This window comes from Rutidosis leptorrhynchoides, chromosome 2 (genome assembly GCF_046630445.1).
Source record: "Rutidosis leptorrhynchoides isolate AG116_Rl617_1_P2 chromosome 2, CSIRO_AGI_Rlap_v1, whole genome shotgun sequence".
In the NCBI taxonomy this organism is placed as follows: domain Eukaryota; kingdom Viridiplantae; phylum Streptophyta; class Magnoliopsida; order Asterales; family Asteraceae; genus Rutidosis; species Rutidosis leptorrhynchoides.
Window position 1 is genome coordinate 140,679,619 of NC_092334.1, and position 20,431 is coordinate 140,700,049.

Sequence of the window (20,431 nt, forward strand, 5' to 3'; positions counted from 1 at the left end):
CTTATCAAATATTACAAATATTCTATCAAGGATGCGACATCACTTCAAGAAAAGACATCGACATAGCAGCTGGTGGTTCCATTATGAAGAAAACCGCAACTGAAGCTTATAAAATTATTGATAACACTGCTTCCCACTCACATGAGTGGCATCAAGAAAAAGATATCGTTAGATCATCTAAAGCGGCTAGAGCCGATTCTAGCCATGACTTTGATTCCATTTCTGCAAAGATAGATGCTTTCGAGAGACGAATGGAAAAGATGACTAAGGATACTCACGCAATACGAATTAGTTGTGAACAGTGTGGAGGACCACATTTGACAAAAGATTGTCTCATTATTGAACAAACAATGGAACAAAGAGAGAATGTTTCATACATGAACCAAAGGCCTGAAAATAATTATCAGAATAATTATCAACCGCCAAGACCAAACTACAATCAAAATCAGAATTATAATTGAAATGTTCCATACAGCAACCAACAAGGTCCTAGCAATCAACAAATATCCAATAATACTTATAATCAGCAAAGACCTATTTTTCCAAATAAACCACCACAAACCGATGATAAAAAGCCAAATTTAGAAGATATGATGTCGAAGCTAGTTGAATCTCAAACTCAATTTTTCACATCTCAGAAACAAACTAATGAACAAAATGCTCAAGCATTTAGAAATCAACAAGCTTCTATTCAAAATCTGGAACAAGAAGTGAGTAACCTAGCAAGGTTGATAGGTGAAAGAAAATCGGGGAGTCTACCTAGCGATACAAATGCTAACCCCCGGAATGAAACAGCTAAAGCCATTACCACGAGAAGTGGTATTACACTTAAACCACCTGAAATACCTGAAATTTCTGATGACTCTATTCATACTCCACAAGAACCACAATCTGAGCAAGATAAGGAAAAAGAACCGGTAGTTGAAAAGGTTAATGAAGATAACACAGTTAAGGCAAAGCCTTATGTTAAACCATACCAACCACCGCTTCCTTACCCAAGTAAAATGAGAAAAGAAAGACTTGAAGCCGAGCAATCCAAATTCTTGGATATGTTTCAACAAATAAATGTCAATCTTCCTTTCATTGATGTGATTTTAGGAATGCCAAGATATGCTAAATTCCTGAAAGATCTAATCACAAATAGAAAGAAAATGGAAGAACTCTCGGCTGTTACTATGAATGTTAATTGCTCTGCAGTACTGTTGAATAAGCTACCAGAAAAATTATCAGATCCAGGAAGTTTCACAATTCCATGTTTTCTGGGTAGTCTTAGTTCAATAGAAGCATTGGCAGACTTAGGTGCTAGTATAAATTTAATGCCGTATTCACTATACGCTAAACTAGACCTTGGAGAATTGAAACCAACACGAATAAGTATACAATTAGTCGATCGATCAGTAAAATATCCTAGAGGGATAATGGAGAACATGCTAGTTAAAGTTGGTACTTTAGTATTTCCAGTAGATTTTGTTATTTTGGACATGGAAGAAGATTCTCGAGTTCCTCTTATATTAGGAAGACCATTCTTAAACACGGCTAAAGCAATAATAGACGTGTTCGGTAAGAAACTGACCTTAAGTATAGAGGACGAGAGTGTTACCTTTTCTATTGATAGAGCCATGCAACAACCGCAATCTGCAGATGATACATGTTATTATATTCAAACTATAGATTCACATGCAGAATTGTTAGAAGAATTTTCAGAATTACAAGGAACAGGAGAATGTTCTATAGGAGAAGGAACTGAACCAATTGATGAAGCTGAAATGTTAGCTACACTCATGGCTAATGATTATGAACCAACAACAGAAGAACTTCAAATGCTAAAAGAGGAAGACAGATATCGATACAAATCATCGATAGAAGAACCAACGACATTAGAGTTAAAACCACTTCCAAACCATTTGGAATACGCTTATTTACATGGTGAATCTGAATTACTTGTAATAATATCATCTTCTCTTACAGAAAATGAAAAATCTCAACTCATTTCTGTGCTAAAAGCTCATAAACCAGCTATTGCATGGAAAATTCATGACATTAAAGGCATAAGTCCTTCGTATTGCACACATAAAATCCTTATGGAAGAAGGCCATAAAACCTATGTACAACGCCAACGAAGACTAAATCCTAATATGCAAGATGTTGTTAAGAAAGAAATTATTAAACTGCTAGATGCAGGTTTAATTTATCCAATCTCTGATGGTCCATGGGTAAGCCCAGTTCAATGCGTACCTAAGAAGGGTGGCATGACTGTCATCACAAATGAAAAAAATGAGCTTATTCCTACTAGGACTGTAACAGGATGGCGTGTTTGTATTGATTATAGAAAATTAAATGACGCCACCAGAAAAGATCACTTTCCATTACCTTTCATTGATCAAATGTTGGAAAGGTTAGCCGGGAATAGTTACTATTGTTTTCTTGACGGTTTCTCCGGATACTTTCAAATTCCAATAGCACCCGAGGACCAAGAGAAAACCACATTCACGTGCCCTTATGGTACTTTTTCTTACAAACGCATGCCATTTGGACTTTGCAACGCCCCTGCAACCTTTCAAAGGTGCATGATGGCAATTTTTCACGACATGATAGAAGAATGCATGGAAGTTTTCATGGATGACTTCTCAGTCTTCGGTGATACTTTTGAATCATGTCTAGTTAATCTTGAACGAATGCTTATTAGATACGAACAATCAAATTTAGTACTTAATTGGGAGAAATGCCATTTCATGGTTAGAGAAGGCATCGTTCTTGGTCATAAAATTTCAAAGGAAGGAATTGAAGTGGATAGAGCTAAAGTAGATGTAATTGCGAAACTTCCACATCCCACCAATGTTAGAGGAGTTAGGAGTTTTCTAGGGCATGCCGGTTTTTACCGACGTTTCAGAAAAGATTTTTCTAAAATTTCCACTCCTATGAATAAACTCCTTGAAAAGGATGCTCCATTCATATTTTCGGATGAATGCATCAAATCTTTTAATATTCTTAAAGAAAAACTCACTAATGCGCCGATCATGATAACTCCAAATTGGAATCAACCATTTGAACTTATGTGCGATGTAAGTGATTTTGCAATGGGAGCCGTTTTAGGACAAAGGATTGAAAAACGATTTCAACCTATTTATTATGCTAGTAAGACGTTACAAGGAGCACAAACAAATTACACAACTACTGAAAAAGAACTCCTTGCTATTGTCTTTGCTTTTGACAAATTTCGTTCATATCTAGTTCTAGCAAAAACAGTGGTCTATACTGACCATTCTGCTCTTGTATACCTATTTTCGAAACAAGATGCCAAACCACGATTAATCCGTTGGATCTTACTCTTACAAGAGTTCGATGTTGAGATTCGAGACAAAAAGGGAGCAGAAAATCTCGCCGCTGATCATCTTTCTCGTCTTGAAAATCCCGAATTAGAAGTTCTAAATGAATCGGCCATACAAGATAACTTTCCTGATGAATATCTTTTGAAGATCGATTATAATGAAATTCCATGGTTTGCAGACTATGCAAACTACTTAGTATGTGGATTCCTTGAAAAAGGGATGTCGTACCAAAAACGAAATAAATTCTTCAGTGATATAAAACACTATTTTTGGGAAGATCCACATTTGTTTAAAAGTTGTCCCGATGGAATAATCCGTCGATGCGTATTCGGGGATGAAGCTAGTAATTGTCACACAGGACCAACAGAAGGGCATTATAGGCCTCAACTCACAGTAAGAAAAGTTTACGATGCTGGATTCTATTGGCCTACAATTTTCAAAGACGCACACCTTCTTTGTAAATCTTGTGATGCTTGTCAAATGGCCAGAAAAATAAGTGAACGTGATGAAATGCCACAAAATGTCATTCAAGTATGTGTAGTGTTTGACGTTTGGGGTATTGACTTTATGGGTCCATTTTCAAAATATCATAATAATCTCTACATTCTCGTTGCCATTGATTATGTATCTAAATGGGCGGAAGCACAAGCTCTCCCAACTAACGATGCACGAGTTGTAGTCAATTTTTTAAAACGTCTTTTTGCTAGGTTCGGAACACCGAAAGCTTTAATAAGTGATCGGGGTACTCATTTTTGTAATAATCAACTTGAGAAAGTTCTCAAAAGATATGGAGTAACTCATAAAATCTCAACCGCTTATCATCCACAAACAAGTGGGCAAGTTGAAAATACCAACCGAGTTTAAAACGTATTCTAGAGAAAACTGTAGGATCAAATTCGAAGGAATGGTCCATGAAATTGGAGGATGCACTCTGGGCTTTTAGAACAGCCTACAAAACTCCAATTGGCACCACACCTTTTAGACTTTTTAACGGAAAAGCATGTCATCTTCCAGTAGAAATTGAGCACAAAGCATTTTGGGCTTTGAAGACATGTAATCTTGATTTGCATGAAGCCGGACGTCTACGGTTAAGTCAACTAAACGAATTAGAAGAATTGAGACATGAAGCATACGAAAATTCGTTAATCTATAAGGAAAGAACGAAGAAATGACATGATAAAAGAATCAGAAGTTCAAAAGAATTTAAGGAAGGAGACAGAGTTCTTCTTTTCAATTCACGATTCAAGCTATTTCCTGGAAAATTGAAATCAAGATGGTCTGGACCATTCATAGTGAAAAGAGTTTTCCCATACGGAACAGTAGAGTTAATAAATTCAAATGGGATTGAATTTAAGGTTAATGGTCACAGAGTTAAACATTACATAGCTAATCCAATGGAAGTTGAAGATGAAGTTAATCACAATTTCGACACCACATCTAACTAAGTGTGGGAAGATTTTAAGGGTAATATGTATTTCTGTTAGAGTTAGATATTCTGTTTTCGTGTAGTTCTCGAGAATGGAATCCGAATGGTCTTTCCCTAGCAGACCCTAAAGAACTAGTCTTCTGATGTGTGAAATCGCGTCTATAAATTAATTATGGGAAATACCGGTTAAAAGGATTACTACACACTAACGGGCAGTGTACCCGATCGTGCAATAGTATAAAGTTGGTAAATCCAAGTTCGTTCCAAGGACAGTTCAGACGTGAAAATTAAGATTGTAACTAATGGAATTAAACTAAGTTATTCTAGAAAATGGAAATTACGAGATATAGTTTTGTTGGCTATTTAACGATTAGCCAAAATCAAAGATAGATTTAATTAATAACAAGAAAGAACAATATTTTTGGTGTTTTCAGATTTAAGCTTTAAAGCAAACAAACAAGTAAAATAAGATAGTTGTAAACAATTAGGAAAATGAATGCTTGTCTAGACCTTTTCCACCTAGTATTGGATGCATTTAGATTAAGCCCCAGTTATTATCTAACTTATGTGAATTATCTAGTCGGTTCACCTGGAATTCCCAAGCGCAAACACTTCAATTAAGATTACACGACACGGAATTCCCCGTAGCCTAAGACCTCCTAATTGTGACTAAACAGTTCAACTGAGATGAAGACTCGAATCACAATCACACCAACTCTCGTTGCGTATAATTCACCCCTATTTCGTCTAGCCTTTTGAATTTAATTTACTCTCGTCTCCGAGTAAGCAAACAATCAATTAAGACAAACCAATTGTAAATTTATGCACTAAATCAATGAACTCTCGTCCTATCAAACAAATACACAACCAATTGAATCGAAAAGTCTAGCTTTAATAAGAATCGTTCTTAAATTCAAACATCAAATCATCATAAATTAAACAATAAACTGATAAGTAGCATCCAATATAAAGGTTAATAGTCTAGACAAACATTAATGAACTTAGCCAATAATCATGGCAACAATAAAAATCAAACTGATAAATAAATAAGAAAACATTGTTTGGATAGTAAGAATCAACCTAACACAATGAATCTTGATGAGTGTTTGGATTGATCCTTGATAACAGAATGATTAGAGCTTAAAAGTAACCTTGGAATTCCCCAAAAGTTGCAGAAAATCACACATAGTTGCTCCAAAAATCGGCTGACAAAAGTTATATAAAGTTTAGGGTTAATTTCCTTATTTATAGCTTGCAAAATCCGCCAGACAGGACCCGCGCCGCGGCTCCACAGGCGGCGCCGTGGCTTAACACTAGCAGCAACTCCAAATTTCTTCAATATGCTCGACCTTCAGATCTAGTTGTAACCCGCGTCGCGGGCTTCAAAGCCGCGCCGCGGCTTAATGCTGGTACAGAATCTTCATCTTTTTACTACATAAAAGTGCCCAAAACCACCTCGCTTCATCATATTAAGGTACCGCTGATTGAGTAACATAAAACATACTTCAAAATGATCAAAAATTGCGTATCAAAGATCTTCTCGGCTCTCGAATCATAATCTTCCCAAATTATCGCGATTAAAGACCAAAACCGTATCCAAATGGACTCAAAATGACGGATATTGCCATGATAATTATATGAGAAATGTGCAATATCAAATCACCCCACACTAGAGTCTTGCTTGTCCTCAAGCAAATCCGACTCGAAATAATCTTCTACTAAATAAAAACGTCTTCATAAATGCAAGTAAACCAACGACGATAACCAAATGAATCGACTAGCATGGTAACGGTTTAAAGAGAACATATCAACAACGTGACTTCCACTTGTAATCCCCAAAATCTCCATCATCCCCAAAATAAAGCATTGGTACAATAATGATAATTTGAACAAGTGTACCAAATATATAATCCAAAAATATGTAGAGGATCTCGAACCTGATAATGTCTTCAAATATATGAAACAAAGGATACAAGTGGAAGCTATGAGCCGAGAAGGTGAAACCAACGAACCAAAGAACTGTACGGGCTACCCCGCGATTGGTCAAGCCAATGCCTCACACAGTACCTAACATCGCGAGATGTCGATAAGAAAATAATGTGCTTAGGAGGATACACATTACGTCTGGATATCATCGATGATTATGAGGTAATCATCTAATCCGTTAAGTCAATCATGAAGATTGAAGCTCATCAGACTTAAAAGCTGATATATTACCTTTCCGGAGGTTATCCACTGGGAATCTGATCAATCACTGACATTTTGTGTATGATGGTGCGCTTCCCATTTGGCTAGTAAATCTCCCTCATTGAGATAAGCTTTGACTACCAGTTTCCCTGTTTGACGTTGAGGCCTGGTAGATTTCCAGTCGATTTTAGCAATGACTTTTCAAGACTTTTCGTCACCCTACAACTGGTCTGGACTACAACTTCTGAAATGAATCAGCAAGTGTGTCGTTCGGGAGACTTGACTCCCTTAAGGATGGAAAAGATACATCCTGTGTGGTTAAATAAGGTGGTCGGGTGCAACATTGTCCTTGTTAGGAGAAATAATGAGGATCGCCCTGTTTAAGTTTTCGATCTAGCGAATGGTCCGGTTTCGACTATACGCCACTATCACCGTTCATACGGTTGACACCCGTTTTTGTACAAGTGACCTACGTATAAACTTTCATGTTCATGTAGGATTTCACATTCAAAATAATGAACATGTTTTGAAAGTTCAAGACTTTCTCCTCTAACAGTACCTCATCGTGAAATGATGGGTAATGAAATGGCACGCTTAAGAGGTATACGTACCAAGTGAAACGGTCGGAAGACTTTACTTCCTTAATGAGTGGATCTGAGTCACTCGGAAGTGCCAATATGTTTCAATTGACACCGGTTTGCCTACTTCCCACATGACAAGCTTTTCTCCTTGTTTTAAGAAAGGTAAGAAGTAGATACTACCCTTCCAATAAATCCCAAAAACCTTTGGGTGCCATAGCTTTTGGCTATGGGTTGTGTTGTCTAAGCAAACACAAGCACGTAGCTATTGCTCCTAAAAAGGACAGCACTGGTGAAACTCGAGGCTCCTCTTCCCACAGTATCACACCATTAAATGATGTAATAATAAAATGATATAGTTTCGAAAGTCTGCTATACCAAGTAACCAAAAGTTTTTGATCTGGCACGTGATTTGGTCACAATCACGCTATGCAATCACCGCTCTCTCACGGTTTATACCCGTTTTGATACAGGTGACCTACTATTAAGTTCCCTGAACTCGTAGGATTTCATGTCCAAATGTAATGAACATGTGGAACACCTTTGGCTCATTTGAAAACACGAAATATACCATAAAATACCAAGCCAATTTTTTTTAATACCAAGCCAATTTTTTTTTTATATATTACCCTAAGTTTTTCAATTTTTTTTTACGACCAAAACCCGTGAAACGTCAAGTCTTTTAATATCAAAACTAGTATGATGATGATTCCATTAACAACCAACCCGAGAGATTTTATATCCCCACCCCACACTTGAGATCAAGCAATGTCCCCATTACATGAGATCAAAAATAGATTAAAATCGAAAGGGTAAGAAAAATAAAAACTTATCGAGGTAACCACTGATCGTGGAATGACAGTGACAGATGGCGCTGAACTTACTGCCAGCATAAGAACATCGTCCATTCCCGATCCTCACACCAATATCATCACTCAAGTAGTTTTGCTGAACTTAATGCCAGACTTGAAAAACCGTTTCACCAACATACCTAAGAAAAAGAAAAACAAACAAACTACATAAATGGGACAAGGTGGCACCACCCGGTAACCTAAACGCCTTGCCCCTAAATAAGGTTTCAAAGTACATAATACGAAAAAAAAAAATATAAATAAAAAAATATTCAAGTACAGACCAAATAGAAATGTTTTCAAACCAATACAACATAATCATTGGTACGCATGCCACTCTCACTGAAAACCATCATACGGCCAGTCGCCGTATGGATACTGCTGCTGATATCTTCGTTGCGCATCCTCCAATCTTTCCTGCTCATCATAAATTGAGGCCTAAACCCGTGGCCGAACGTCACTCCGATAATAAACCGGTGTCTGAGCGGTAGTCCCAAAGTAATTCTCCGGGTCATAGTAATAAAGGCGATCATTATGGCGTTGCCAATCGTTCCCGTACGCAATCCACTGCTGGTCATGAACTGACTCAGCAAACCTTTCCTCCTGTCTCAAAGTACTCGCCTCTACCCGTTGTTGACTTTCCCACATGCGGTCATTATGTTCCCGCATATCACCCCGAAAATTATTAAAATTACCCGAAACTCCAATCTGAACATTACTCACGCTCGAGACCAACCCGTTCCACATTTCCTCGGTAAACGACCACGGTTGACCACTTCCTGAACCACGCTGCTCCTCTGAATCGGGACCAAAACACTCATTAATGCGGGCTGCGACGTCCTCATCATCGTCATCTCGCGCCCCACTACCACTGGCTCCCCCACCTTGTTGAGAGGGCTCCACATACTCGACCAACATAGACCGGTTTGAGTTATACATCAATATACGGGCGTTAATATAAAACTGAACCCCGAAGGGTTTCATAGAATCACGAGAGGGCGTACAGCAGGTGAAGTTAATGTTGAGAAAATGAGCAATCTTAGTAACATAGTGGCCACCCAAGAGTGGCTTCGCCTTTTGTTTCTCCACTGAATGTTTACGAAAATAATCACCCACCAAATTTGCTAAATCGGCAAACTGTCCATGCATAATCGTATAAAGAGACCATAAATCGTGATTCGTCACTTTATCATAACCATTTACCCTGGCACAAAACGTGCAACCCAATAACCTTTGAATCAACCGTGCATTTCTATCAATAATGTCTGAACCCCTTGATTCACTAGAGATGAATGGATTCTTCCCACTCAATTGGAGCCTGTATTGCTGAGCATTAAACAACTCGACACCATAAAACTTTGTCTCTTACAAATACTGCCCCAAAATAAAATCATCCATTTCCAGGTACAAATTTAAAGCCCGGCAAAAATCAAACCTGGACATCTCTCGATCCATCCCCCTAGACGAAACCGTAAGAAACTCGAATCTGAAATCGCACGGCGAGGACTAAACTCTACTGTGGAAAAGAATTCCCACACCAGCTCATCATAAATAACATCTGTGCACATAAAAGCATTTTCCCAAGCATGAATAAAGTGGTTCCCTGGTTGCTTAACACGCGTAAGCACCTCTTGAAGACGAGTCCTCAAGTGTCGTCCCGCTTGTTCAAGTACAGACCAATCCAAATACCATGTGCCCGTGATCACACGCCTTCTAATATATGCAAACCGTCCTGCATATTCTTCACTATCCCTTAACTCTTGTAGCCAATTTTCGGGATTAGTCTGAATTTCTAAAAGTCTGTCAGCTTCCCTCTGAGCATCCCTTTGGGTATTAGAGATTCTTTGCTTCTGTATCAATAACAACAAACAAACAAAACACAAAAGCAAACCTTGCCATTAGCATTAAGGATTAGTCCCTGCTCATATTCAAAACAATCCCTATTTTAAACAAAAGTCAACCGAGGTCAACAACCGCTACAAACATTAATCACTATTGACCAATCATTAAAAATCACAAACTTTCAATCCTAACAAATTGTCCCTTCCAAGTAATCGGACAATCATGCATCATTATGAACATCTCAACAAAAACTTAAGATGTTTTGCACCAAAATAACTTTCACATTTCAAATTTAACAATTCAAACCAAAACTCAACTCTTAAACTAGCATCAAGTCATTCTAATGTCAATATCATGGCATCTTTATCATGTGAAAACAAATTAATCATAAGAAACCATTCAATTAAAACTATAACCCTAATGACTCGGCCAAATTTACACATCCCACACTTATCATTCAAGTCAAACCTTTACTTAACAAAACTCATAACCAATTTTCTCCAATTACTTATCTCTAATTCGAAATTAAGCAAATCATGAACCCTAGAATCAAAGATATGCATCAAAAACACAAAAAGATTATGAATTTCATACATACTAATCATATTCAACAAAAAACCAAGATCAATTTAAACATTCAAGACCAAAATCCACAACCCCACACTAATTCCAAACATAATCCGAAATTAATTGACAATTAATCATGCAATTAGGCAAGAATAAGATAAAGAAAATCAAAATCGGACCTTTGGTGCCATGGATTAGAGCTTGATTGAAGAAATTAAAGCACAATTTTTAGATTTAAGATTAGGGTTTGAGAGCACTTTTGAATTGAGGTTGAGAGATGATAAGTGTGTGTGTTTTAATTCAGCAAATAACCCTAAATAATACCAAATTCCTATCGGGTTTAACCCTTGGGTCGGGTTGACCCAATTTCCTTTTATAAAAAAAAAAATCGAGTTTGGAATTTCTGTCAGCTGCGGCCCGCGCCGCGGAGCCTACAACCGCGCCGCGGCTTATCGAATGGAAAAACACTGAAAATTTAAAAAGCCTCGACATGCAAAATAAGCCTTAACCCGCGCCGCGGGGTTCCCAGCCGCGCCGCGGCTTACATCTGACGTTTTTTTCTTTGAAAAATTTTAACTTTTCCACCTAAATTACCATTTCCCTCAACCAATACCTTAACCAATGATCGTGTTGTACCTATTTCAAGCATGAAATATACAGAAATAGAAAAATAAAATACAAACTCTACAACAAAGGTTATAACCATGATTATTACGCATCGTTAGAGGTAAAGATGAGTTTAATCTCATCATCCACCTCTTGCGGTCCATCGATATAGTGTTTTAACCGATGACCATTAACCTTGAACTCTTCCCCCTTCACATTAACCAAATCAACCGCCCCATGAGGATAAACCTTTCGAACAACAAAAGGTCCCGACCATTTAGATTTTAACTTTCCGGGAAACAAACGAAACCGTGAATTGAAAAGAAGCACACGATCCCCCTCCTTAAATTCTTTAGGATCTTTCAAACGACTATCGTGCCACTTCTTCGTCCTTTCCTTATTAATCAATTAGTTCTCATACGCATCGAGCCTAAGCTCTTCTAACTCATTTAACTGGCTCAAACGAAGGCGACCCGCCTCCTTAAGATCAAGATTGCTCGTCTTTAGAGCCCAAAAAGCTTTGTGTTCAATCTTCACCAGGAGATGACACGCTTTACCATAAAGTAACCGAAAAGGAGTGGTTCCGGTTGGCGTTTTGTACGCCGTTCTAAATGCCCATAAGGCATCATCGAGTTTAAACGACCACTCCTTAGGATTAGAACCAATAGTTTTCTCAAGAATCCTCTTTAAAGCTCGGTTGGTGTTTTCGACTTGCCCATTCATTTGAGGATGGTAGGATGTCGAAACTTTATGGGTTACCCCATACCGTTTCAACACCTTTTCGAGTTGGGCATTACAAAAGTGAGTTCCCCGATCACTAATTAAAGCTTTCGGGGCACCAAACCGAGAAAAGAGTTACTTTAGGAACGAAACTACAACCCGTGCATCATTAGTAGGCAAAGCTTGTGCTTCAACCCATTTTGAAACATAATCGATAGCAACAAGAATGTAGAGCTTATTATTCGACTTCGGGAACGGGCCCATGAAATCAATCCCCCAAATATCAAAAACCTCACAAACTTGAATGACATTTTGAGGCATCTCGTCTCGTTGGGTGATTTGGCCCGCTCGTTGACAAGCATCGCACGATTGACAAATCCGGTGGGCATCCTTGAAGATAGTAGGCCAATAAAACCCGGCCTCAAAGACTTTTCACCCCGTAACTTGGGGACCATATGAAAGGACCCGTCCTAATCCATCTGGACGAAGTCCATATTGATTATAAACAATTCCCAACAGTTGATTACATCGCGAGGTACTTGACCTCTATATGATACATTTTACAAACATTGCATTCGTTTTTAAAAGACAAACTTTCATTTACATCGACAGTTGACAGACATGCATACCATTTCATAATATATCCAAATATAATTAACTTAATAGTAATCTTGATGAACTCGATGATTCGAATGCAACGTCCTTTGAAATATGCCATGAATGACCCCAAGTAATATCTATAAGATGAGCAAATGCATATCAGAAGATTTCTTTCGTACCTGAGAATAAACATGCTTTCAAGTGTCAACCAAAAGATTGGTGAGCTCATTAGTTTAACATAAATAATCATTTCATAATTTTAATAGACCACAAGATTTCATATTTCCATTTCTCATAAACATACGTCCCATGCATAGAGACAAAATATCATTCATATGGATTGAACACCTGGTAATCGACATTCACAATATGCATATAAGAATATCCCCATCATTCCGGGATCCTCCTTCGGACATGATATAAATTTTGAAGTACTAAGCATCCGGTACTTTGGATGGGTCTTGTTGGGCCCGATAGATCTATCTTTAGAGTTCACGTCAATTAGGGTGTCTGTTCCCTAATTCTTAGATTACCAGACTTTATAGAAAGGGCATATTCGATTAGATAATCCAACCATAGAATGTAGTTTCGATTACTTGTGTCTATTTCGTAAAGCATTTATAAAAACAGCGCATGTATTCTCAGTCCCAAAAATATATATTGCGAAAGCATTTAAAAAGGGAGAAAATGAAAACTCACGCATATAAATATTGTAAAACAGTTAATAAAGCATTTTGCATGTATTCTCAGTCCCAAAAATGTAAAGAGTAAAAAAAAGGAATCAAATGAACTCACCATACTGTATTTTGTAGTAAAAATACATATGACGATTTTGAACAATACAGGGTTGACCTCGGATTCACGAACCTATATTAATAATAGATATCAAATAATATAAAGAACTTATTTTAGTACAATCTATATTTTAATTGTTATGTATATATATACTTTCATATTCGTCTTAATATTTTAATAATTAAAAAGTTAATTAAATTTATTAGATACTTATTTCAAAATACGTTTTTATATATTTAAGGTTATATAAGTTAAATTAGTATTTAAAATAGAAATGGTTTTATATTTATTAATATTTACATAACTTATAAATATAATCTTTTAATAAGGATTACTTATAATTATATTCATGATATAGTTATCATATTTTCTATTTTTCTCATTATGTATTTAATAATATTAGTAGTAGTTGTTGTAGTAGTAGTAGTAGTAATAATAATAATAATAATAATAATAATAATAATAATAATAATAATAATAATAATAATAATAATAATAATAATAATAATGATAATGGTAATAATAAAAGTGTATACCCTTAGGATCTTTTTCTAAAAAGAAGTGCCCGAGATGAGGCTTGAACCCGCGACCTCTAGCTCACTAGCAAACACTCCTAAACCACTCCTCCATTCTTGATTTTCTGATTAAACCATAACTTAATTCATTTAACCCCGTTTCTGTTTCTTCTTTTTCTAAATCAACTCATCATCAATATCTTATTATCTCAATGGCAAATAAAATCGGACTCTCGGCCTAAAAACTCAACAGGGACACGGCCCAAGAATACCAAAAAGGAATATGGCCCAATAATCTATATTATCTAAACCCATTTGTGTGATATATTTTAAATGGCGCGATATAAAACAATACCAAACACAAACCCGTGACTTTGGTCTGATAGTTTTCTAACAGCATCACTTAATACATCATCATCATCTTTATCAAATATCATCATCGTTATCATTATACCGTACCTCAATATCATGCGTCCACCATCTCGAATCAACAGTATCATTCGTATAACATGCATTGTTCATTATCTCATCCATGGTGACACAGGAACAGAAACACTAGACCAGAAAACTAAACAGATGGGTTCGAATAGCAGCTCGTTGTGATGATTTTCATGGTTTTCTAGTGGGGTGACCTTGAACAGAAAAAGGAGAAAAAGAAAATAATAATAATAATAATAATAATAATAATAAATAAATAAATACAATTGCAGTCGCGACCAACTAAGGTTATGGAAAGGTTTGAGTGGGTTTCGATTGGTTTTTCAGGTTGAACAATAATCTGGCCAGAACAGTAGAAGGTACAGCGGTTAGCGAGCATCATTATGGGCTGTTGGGGTGATGCTCGACAGAAAAGTGGAAACACACAGTAGCTTATGATGATGATGATGTTGGTGATGGATTTGAGTTCGTCAAGAAGAAAGAAACGAGAAAAGAAAACTTGGGTGGTGTTTTAGATGGGTTTTAGGGTGGTGGTGGCGAGTTGAGATGATTACCGGTTGTGTTGCTTGGTTGATGAATCACGAGGTGGTAGTGGTTTATTGGTGGTTAGGGGTGTCCCCGGTGGTACAAAGTGGCGGTGGAAGAGTGATGCTTGGTGGTTCACAAAGGGTGAAGGTAACCGGAATAAATAGGAAAGAAAATACAGTAGTGTTTGGCGATGGTTTATGGTGGTTCAAATGAAGAAGAATGAAGAACAGAAAATTTGCAAATGGGTGTTAGTTGTGTGGTAATTTAGTGCTAACTTTAATTGATCAACTTAAAATATGTATATCTATATGTAATATGTAAATATATAAATACCACTTGTATAAATAAAGAGGAAGAGTGCAGTACTATATTTGTGTTCATTCAAATAATATGATTCAATGGTTCCCTTTATGAAACAAGTGGGAAGTAGAAAATAACTCAGCATAGTAATAATTGTATTATAATAGAAAAATAATAACGTGTCATTTGAAATGAAATTAGCAAAGTCATCCTTAAACAGTAACATGATCGAATTATTTGGTTTATTCTACCGACAGTTTTCACGGGGTGTGTCCATTGCTAAACAGTTACGGATAAAAGTGTTCTTAAAAATCCCAAATTTTTAGATTAAACATATTTAATTATTTCACTCATTACCTGTTTGAAACCTGGTCAAAAAGGTTCAAAAATTATTTATTTTCTGTTCTGATTTATATGTACGGAGTACTAATATTTAAATTTAAAAAGGTAAAAATATTTTTAACAAATCTGAAATCTTTGTAATTGATTTACAGTTCAACTTTTATTTTAGATTTTCATAAACTCATGTTAAATCTATATGAATGCTAACGAAATGTCAACCGAGTGTTACAGACGTTTACTAATTAAGCTCAAAATCATTTATTTTTTAATATATTCTCTTTCTATATATAAACAGTTTTAAATAGCATGTTTAACTACAAAAATAAATATATTATATATTCTTAAGCAATTAGGTTTAATATAATTTATATATTTACAAGTAATATTTATACACATAATTATATATATATATATATATATATATATATATATATATATATATATATATATTATATATTTATAATAATAGTTTTCATTACATTGCATATTATTTTACGTATTTATTTCCAACAATTTAATCATACAATAGTTCCAATAATATTTCAAATTATAATATATATTTATATATGTATCTATTTACAAATAGTTGTTCGTGAATCGTCGGGAACAGTCGAAAGTCAATTAAATATATGAAACTAGTTCACAACTTTTGTGACTTAACATAACAGACTTTGCTTATCGTGTCGAAATCATATAAGATTTAAGTTTAAATTTAGTCGAAAATTCCCGTGTCATCACAGTACCTACCCGTTAAAGAAATTTCGTCCCGAAATTTGAGTGAGGTGGGCATGGCTTACAATAAAAATGTTTTCATGACCAATATGAGTTGATAATTAGAGGTTTTACATCATTGAATAATAATGATAAAATAATTCGATTATTCGAAGAGCACGAATGAAGCTATCACAAAAGAGTGAAATGAATAAATGAAGTTTCGTTTTAACTTTTGATGTTGCCTTGGTTGAATTCCGGAATTCAAGGGATTTAAAAGAAAATCTTGAAAATCTAGAAGATCTGATTCTTCAGCGAATAAGGAAATTAAGATCTCTCTAATTAAATACGGTGATCTGCTTCGATTACTCTGTCTGATATTTCCATTATAAATTAAACTCTTTCGTTCCATTATTCTCACCATTCCTATACTTTCTTTCTTGTTTCATACATCAAAAAGATTCTAAAAATGCTTAATCCAGTTCTGATCCTTGTCCTCATTCTTACTATCGCAACAATCATTCTCCTTTTCCAACTTCCACCAGAGGAATCTGCTTTCTTCTACTTCGCCCTTGGGATTATAATGTTTTTAATTCTCCCGTGTCTTTATGTTGCGATAAACATTGATATACACGGTTTGTAATTTATGTGTTGTTATCGGGCTTTATATTCTTCCTTCTATTTCAAAGCTCTATGCTTTTGTTTTCTCTTCCCGACTTCAAGTCAAGCGAATAATGGTCCAGAATTCGCAGATATAAGTTTCAGAATGAAAATTGTTAATGTTCCAAGAAAGAAACGGTAATAGAACAATATGACTTGTCAAATTACCAGAATTCAAGGAAAAGATAGGACTATCAAGAATATATTTTCTTGATATGTTCGGAAGTTAATCAGAATGAAAGAGTTATGTAACATGGCATGTGATGACGTTAGGATCTGTGAATCATCACGTTCCATTAGAAACTCAGCATGACTTATTGTAATATAATCACGTTGATCAAGTGTCATTATATTATACTAACTCATGCATCAGTTCCCAATATTACTTCAATAACATTCATATTTTAAGCTCAAAAGTTTACAGAATATAGAAACTAACAGTTTCTATATGATGTAATACTGATAGCACGAAGAGATTAATGATTTCAGATAAGATTAGTTACGAAAATATATTCAGAAATATCGAGGATATTTATAATGAAAGGTACGATAATATCTCGGAATATCTAAGATCAGAGGATGATAGAAACTATTGTCCGTAAGGGTTTAGAGTAAAGAGTAAGATATTCGCTAAAGACTTTAGCAGGCATTGAATCATTTGGATTCTTTGAAGTCAAACTTATTCTTTGTGATTTGTCCACGGCTTCCTTCATAGTTTCGCATAATCCGCTTTTCGGTACTAAATTTTCTATTGAATGTTTCCAATACTCCATTCTTTATTATCAAACTGTTGGCCGTTTAGACCATCTACGATTTTGTTGTTTCCTCTGCATTTAATGCTACCATATCTGAATCATCGGTTATCAATTCGAGGTGATTTTAAGGGAATTGTGTTTTTAGATGATTAAACGCTGATGGTACTATGGTGGAACATAAAAGGTTTCCCGGTAACAGTAAAAGAACATACATATATATCAAGGTGATAATAAGATTGTTTCGAATGAAAAGTCGAAGTTGACTTGCTGGAGCTGTGACAAAATTTGCTACTTTGAAAGGAATCATCAAGTTATTTTGAGTAATAATAACACTAAAGGAATTAGCACAGATACGTGTTAAATGTTTACTCAGGTTCCGAGTGTTTTTCAGAGGCATAACTATATGTATCAATCTTTTCTTCCGTAGATGAAGTGCGGTTGGTTCATCCTATCGATTGAGATGTTTTCAAGAAACATGAAAGGTTTGAACGCAGATTGGAATCGTCAAGATACAAATGAGGTTTAAGATGAGATCAAGTGGCAAACTTGAAGATATGTTTAGTTTCATATGTTATAATCAATATTTTAATTCATTTTAATTATCCAATGTCGACAGTCCATATTTGATAGTCCACAATTAACAGTCCGATAATACATATATAGCTTAATATATAATATCCGAATTAATTAATACGTATCGGGACCCGTGTACATGTCTCAGACTCGATCACAACTCAAAGTATATATATTATTTGAGAATCAACCTCAACCCTGTATAGAGAACTCGATCATTACTGCATATAGAGTGTCTATGGTGATTCCAATTAATATATATAGATGCGTCGATATGATATGTCAAAACCTTGTATACGTGTCCCGATATTTAAATTGCGTAAAATAAATAACAGAAATTAAATGACGATAAATAAAGTGCGTAATGTAAATAACAGAAATTAAATAACAATAAATAAAATTGCGAGAATGTAAATTGCGATAAATAAACTGCGGTAATTAAATTGTGATAATTAAATGGTAATACGAAATTAACAGTAAGCTAGGAATAGTTAGCTAGGATTTTGTTAGCGTGGATTCTTAATAGAATTTCATATTGTTAATTAATCTGTTTCTAATCAATTTTTTTTTATTTTTTTATTTTTATTGTGTCCATTATTTCTTCATTATACCACTTGTTGGATTCTGGTAAGTAAAAATCCAAATATGAAATTGAATTTGAATGAAAATGGTTATTCTGTGGTGAACGGATTCGTATATCGATAGATGTAGGTAGGATGGTAATTGACCGTTGAATCAGATTCGAAGACTGTACAATATAACTTATTAATGTGAAATCTTAAATATTTTTCGGGTATTACCTACCCGTTAAAATATTTTTACCATTAACAGTTTGTACGAAAGAATTTTTAATCACAATCTTTATGAAAATATATTTACATATATATTTTCTTCAGATGTAATTATGGATTTAATGAGTCAATGTGATATTAAACTCATCAGATTTACGATTAGAACTATGATACATAATCTCTAAAACATTAGAGTTTACATAATCGTCATGTCGAACGAAGATAAATGATGTAGAATGATTTGTGGAACGATAATTATACTCGAGGTACAGAATGAGATGTTGAGGCATGGATTGTTGAAACTTGGGTTGTTGGTGGTACTGGTGCCATTGGTGCTAAGGCTGGTGATGTTACTGGTGTTGGTGATACTGTTGATGATTGCAAATTGTATACCGTGCTCTCTAAAGTTAATACTCGAGCTCGGAGTTCCCTAACTTCTTCTACTAACCTGAGTTGTTTATCAATGTGAGGTAGAGGTCGGATATCTTCTCTAGTTCCATTAATGGTCGTTTCAAGATGAAAAATTCTTGCAAATAGGGTATAAACGGTATTGCGAATGGGTTCGCTGGTGAGCGGGTCAAGTACTCCAAGGTTAGGTGGTAGATTTGATTCATGATATGGAGTACCTACTGTAGTGACCCGAACTTTTACATGTTTATATATATTAATTGAGATTGATATTTACATGATTAAATGTTTCTAACATGTTAAGCAATCAAACTTGTTAAGACTTGATTAATTGAAATATGTTTCATATAGACAATTGACCACCCAAGTTGACCGGTGATTCACGAACGTTAAAACTTGTAAAAACTATATGATGACATATATATGGATATATATATAGTTAACATGATACTATGATAAGTAAACATATCATTAAGTATATTAACAATGAACTACATATGTAAAAACAAGACTACTAACTTAATGATTTTTAAACGAGACATATATGTAACGATTATCGTTGTAAAGACATTTAATGTATATATATCATATTAAGAGATATTCATACATGATAATATCATGATAATATAATAATTTAAAATCTCATTTGATATTATAAACATTGGGTTAACAACATTTAACAAGATCGTTAACCTAAAGGTTTAAAAACAACACTTACATGTAACGACTAACGATGACTTAACGACTCAGTTAAAATGTATATACATGTAGTGTTTTAATATGTATTTATACACTTTTGAAAGACTTCAATACACTTATCAAAATACTTCTACTTAACAAAAATGCTTACAATTACATCCTCGTTCAGTTTCATCAACAATTCTACTCGTATGCACCCGTATTCGTACT